The following is a 5,460-nucleotide window of genomic DNA, read 5'->3' as shown; positions in this document are numbered from 1 at the left end:
TTATTTTGTATTATTTTCTACAGGTATTTTGAGGGCATGTCATTGTCAGTACTACCTGTAACTGGGAAAAAAAAATCATATTTGACAACATTATGAGACTTCCTTGACTGATTGGGGTTTTTTATAAATAGAAATAGAAAACTAGAAGTTATGTGATAAAAATCAAGTAAAAAAGTAAATGATGGTACTGTTTGCTTCAGAGAGGTGATACATAAATATACGCAGGTATTTATTTCATTAATGGAAGTTTTACTTTATCAGGCAATGTTCAGAGAATAAATATATTTATCCTGTTTGCACCTTCTCTCTTTTCTCTCCACTTGCACATACTCAAAATCACGTTACAAATGTTCATCTAGAAGATGATCCCAGTTATCTCGTGCCTGTTCTCATCTGGGGGAAAAGTAGTATTGAAGAGCCTTTGCTCTTGCATTGCAAATGCAATATGACTCTAGAGGCTAATATACTTTTTCAAAGTAAGAGAGTACTTGAAAGAGATGCATTCATTTTTCTAAATATTCCGTAAGAATAATGCTTTATTATATGGTACCTATAGCTAATACATAAAAGAACACATGCTTCTGGAGGGAAAACAGCCTCTAATCTGTGGCCTTATCTGTGCCTTGTGTGGTATCTTGTGTGTCTGGGCAAGTTGCACTCTTCACATACTCAGTAGTAAAAGCTGCATTTTTTTTTTTCAGTTTTAGCTGGGATACTGAAATGCAGCCATATTTGTCATATCTGCTGTCCTGTATTCAAAATAGTTTCTCTGTCCAACTTTAAAGATATCTCACATAAATATACAGAGATTACAAGCCCTTTTCCTGTAAGAGTTGCCAGTTTGCTTGTAGGCTTAGATTTTTGACTTGGCCTCAGTAGAAAAATACTTGCTATTCCTGAAAGTCTGTGCTATGATTTGTAGTTATTAGGCTTTTTAGTGCAGGAGTTGATGAGTAGTTGAAAATTCTCAAAAATCTTGAGCAAGCATTGTAGTTGTTCATATTAAATAGTAACTTGCTCATATCTTACTAACTTAAATGCTATGTCACCTTTGTACAGTGAGCATCTATCCATCTGTTACTGTACATCTGGAAATCTATGGTATAAAGAAGAAAAGGATAACAGCTTTCATGCTGGCAAAATGATGGCACATTTGTAAACTAGTAGCAGTGTGCAAATATAGATTTAAAAGTATATATTTATGCATATAAGTGGGAAGTGTGTTACAGATGATGTAACTTTTGAGGAATTATCTGCAACTATAGAATAATTGAGTTGAAAGAAGATGTTTAATGTTCTGTGATACTGAATGTTCAGATTCTGGACCAGAATTAATGAGATCTGAGTTCACTCATCTGTTTTACCTTGTGTGATCTCACAGAGGTAACTCTCTTTTTTTGCAGCTTACCTTTTTTTAACTTGTAATGCAGAAGAATATTTCCCCGCTTCACTCTTTAGTCATCTTAAGTTCTATGAGGATGGCATATATGTCTCCTTTTTTTGAATGAGTGCTGCAGTAAATACAATTAGGTCTGTGTTTTGACTGTTCTAAAAAAATTATGCCCGTATATACTGTTGTTTTCAGGCTATAAACTGCAAACCGTGAGTAGCATATAATATTAAGATGGTATACGTGCAGATACTTCATAAGTCTGTGAATTGCCAAGCTCAGAAGCAGTCAAGGAGTTCTAAAACCAATGTTGATGTACATAGTGTTTTTCAGCTGAAAATACTGACAGCAAAGGCTATCGGATGTAAAGCAGAACCAGAGCAAACCTGAACCTGTGGTCAGCCATGTGGAACTGCTTAAAACCAATAATGTCTCTCTTCTGAAGGAACTAGAATTGTCCTGTTGAAATGTATATACACATGCATAGGGGATTTACGCTTTGAACATCTGCAGTCACTAGTCTGAATAATTGTGGTCCTCCAGTTGCAGGGAAAGGAAGCTTGATTAAACTTGTAGGTCCTATTGGAAATTGACAGTGTTATTGTTCTTGAATGTGTGGTTAACCGTGCACAGAGGTGGTGGGTGAAAAAAGCGGCTTTTGCTGTTGTGTCAAAATTGAGAAACAGTAGTACACAGGTAGACTTGCAGTCAGCCTGCGATGTACTGGAAGAGAAAAAGGGTTCTTGACAGCAGCCAGAAGGAAATACAGGTTTTCTAATTTTACAGTATTTTTGGGAAGATGTTTTCAGAACTCCTGGTTATGTACTTTCTGCTGTCTCTCTTTTTTTAATGAAGACAGAGCCAAGCTTATATTCAGCTTTTTCATTCTTTGATTGATGTATCTTTTTTCAGAACCATCTCTTGTTGAGCGCCCTTTTTTATTTAAAAAAATATTTTTTTTTCTTTTTTCTTCTTTCTTTTCTTTTTTTTTTTTTAAAAGCAAGAAGCAAAGCAAGTAGTTACCAAGTATGTGATATGTGCCGATGGTAGGACAGACAAGGGGTGATACCCTGATGATTGAGTCAGGAACAGCATATCCTTAGTGAAGGACAAGGGAAAGATTTCTTCCAGTTGCTTTTCATGTTTATGATCTGTGTGGTTTTCATATTTAGCTTTTAGCATTCAGAAAACTCCTGGCTATTCTGGATTCCTCTTTCTAGCTTTTGTTTCTGGTAATGTGGACAGCAAACAGACTCCATAAAGTTCCTCTCTTTAGAGGGGAAGTGATTGCTTGGTGGCTTTGACTTCCTCCAGTCTATGCCACGGCTCCTTAAATTCCAATTCACCTTCTGCTTTGTTGCTCTGGCAAAATTTCTCAAACCTAAGTATTTACAGTAAGTTGTAATTCTGGTCAGTATCTCCTTTGTTTGTTTACTCTTTTTATTGAACTGTTGACTGATCCTTTTCTCCTTTTGTTTTCCTATATATTCTAAGTTTTCCCTGCTTTTTCACTTGGGCATTTTCTTTCTCTCTCCCCACTTTTTTTAGGAGATATATTAGTAATATGAAGCTCTGGATGAGAGGCATTTTCAGATTTTCTTACAGCATTTCTTGAAGTGCTTCCCTTGCTTATACAGCAGTTGCTGTCATATCTGTGACAGGTGCTGCCAAAGAATTTACACTGCAAACAGTGAAGGGAAGGGACCTGAATAACTGGAAAGTGTCCAGTTTCTGTTTTCTGTAATGGGACATGCCACTAGTGCATGTTTCTGTGTCTTGCTATTGCTACAAGTTTTACAGCTACCTAAAATACTTCTTTATGGGGTGTAAGTGTGGTTTCTGATTGCTTATTTAATGATTAAGTTAATCCACAGTTTTTCTGCAGTTAAATCTTAGCACTGGGGAAGAGCAGGTGTATGTGTAGATGTGGTCCTGTTGTGTATATTGAAATGATTTTACAGTATTACCAACTAACATGTTGAAAACTTGCCATTAACAGTAGTTTAAGAGAATTAAGCACCTAAGTAGAAGATGAAATGACTCTAAAAGTTGTTTTTTTTCTTGTTTGTCTTTGTAAATGATGGTTTTTTTTCTGTTTCCAGGTTTTCTCAAATAATGATGAAGCCCTTATTAACAAAAAACTACCCAAAGAACTTCTGTTAAGGTAATTCTACATAATGTGTTAATGAGTAAAAATCATACATTGCTGATGTGGCTTACAGGCTATCAAGTGCTATTCATAATTTCAAAATCTGTCTTGCAATAAAGAGCAATATACCTGATTGAATTCTTGGAGTTCTTGAACTAACTTATGGTTAGTCTTGATTTTTTTTAATGTGTTCAACTTACAGTATACCATGGAAGATGTCATTTAATACTGATCTTGTCCTTGCGTATCAGAAAAAGAAGTGAAATAAAATGTCCAGAAAACTTTGGTGTACAGAGTAATCAGCTGTTCCATGCTGCACAGTGTTTTGTCTGAAGAGCCTATAACCCTTTCTCTACTTGTAGTTCACACTCTTCATGGCATTAGCTTTGTTATAACAAAAAAATATATCAGTTCAACTTCAAAGCTTTCAAAAATGTCGCTGCAGTGAAAAGCTCTGCCTGTTACCATTACTGCCAATCTGTGTTATGTAAGGTGGAGCTGACAGGAAAATTTTTCATACTGTCGTCATTCAGCTGGCCATAAATTCCTTCAACTTGCTGGTATGTGTGTAGATCACTTTGCAGGAGTTAGCTACTACACCAAGATCAGTAAGTTCAGTGTTTGAGTCATTGATGGATGTCTCTCTGCTCTCATCTTGTTGAAAGCTGATTTCAAACAAACTGTAAACTGCCAAATGTGGAGGTACTGCACGACTGGATGGGACCACTTCAACGCTGGAACTGAACCAGCTCAGCAACATCTTCTGTACCTGCATATTAGTTTTGTACCTATGCATTCTTTGAGGGAGGGAAAAGGAGAAAAATAAAAAGTTGTTCACTTACAATGGTGCAATTACACTTTTTAGTGATGGTGTTTTTAAAATTTAGCTGATGATTTCTTCTTAATACACCAAAGAGATGTTTGTGTTAGCTTGTATGTATGTTGTTGCTTCTTGTTTGATTTCAAGTGGCAGAGTGTCTCAAATAATGGTATTTTGCATCTTATGTCTGAAGGAAGTGCTCTTAAAACAGTATGACTTCTCTTAGTGCCTGTATTATCACAGTGCACTCTTGGTGGTATTAAAGAAAGAGTCTGTTGTTAAAGGAATTGAATTTAAAAGAATTTTAATTTTTGTTGAGAAATACTCATTCCATATGGTCTCAGTGTTGTAAATTAGACTTAGAGAGCTGTTTAAAAAATGTGGTTAAAGACATGCATCACTGAATTATGCCCTGTACAGAAATTCTAATAACTGCTTCATTGCACTCAATGCCGCACATGAACCGCAAGATGAGCTGTTTAAAAAATGTGGTTAAAGACATGCATCACTGAATTATGCCCTGTACAGAAATTCTAATAACTTTGCTTCATTGCACTCAATGCCGCACATGAGCCGCAAGATAAGTCAATTTAACATGCTGCCTCCTTAGCAAAGAATCATAATCTGCAAGCACTTCTTTTCTGGCAGTAGGACTCTCTGAATATCTGTGGAAATGACTGTCCTTTTCACTGTTACAGATATGAGTATCCCATTTATGTAGTTCAACAGAATTTGTTGATGTGGTTTAGACAGTGAAAAGTATGGTGCACTGAGATAGTAAAGACATCTTCTCTTGAAAGAACTTATTATGTAGTATGCCTCAGTTTTCATTGTAGGATAGAAAGAAAATGTCTGTGAAGCTATATAGATATTGAATGCCTAAATGACTGTCTATGCTAATTACACAAGTAGTATCTACAAAATGAATGTGTTGTGTGAGAATTCCTGCATCTAACTTTTAGGTGTCGGTTTCTTGAATTGTGTATTCCAGCGCCAAATCTGCCAAGTTCTTTAAAATGTTAAGTGGGGAGTAGCTTGTTTGTTTCATTGAGCAGTGTGTTAATTTCAATGTATGTGTTATAATACAAGACATTTTAAAGA

This window comes from Mesitornis unicolor, unplaced genomic scaffold (assembly GCF_000695765.1).
Source record: "Mesitornis unicolor isolate BGI_N332 unplaced genomic scaffold, ASM69576v1 scaffold24232, whole genome shotgun sequence".
In the NCBI taxonomy this organism is placed as follows: Eukaryota; Metazoa; Chordata; class Aves; order Mesitornithiformes; family Mesitornithidae; genus Mesitornis; species Mesitornis unicolor.
The sequence above is the reverse complement of the archived record's forward strand: the minus strand, read 5'-3'. Positions refer to the sequence as shown.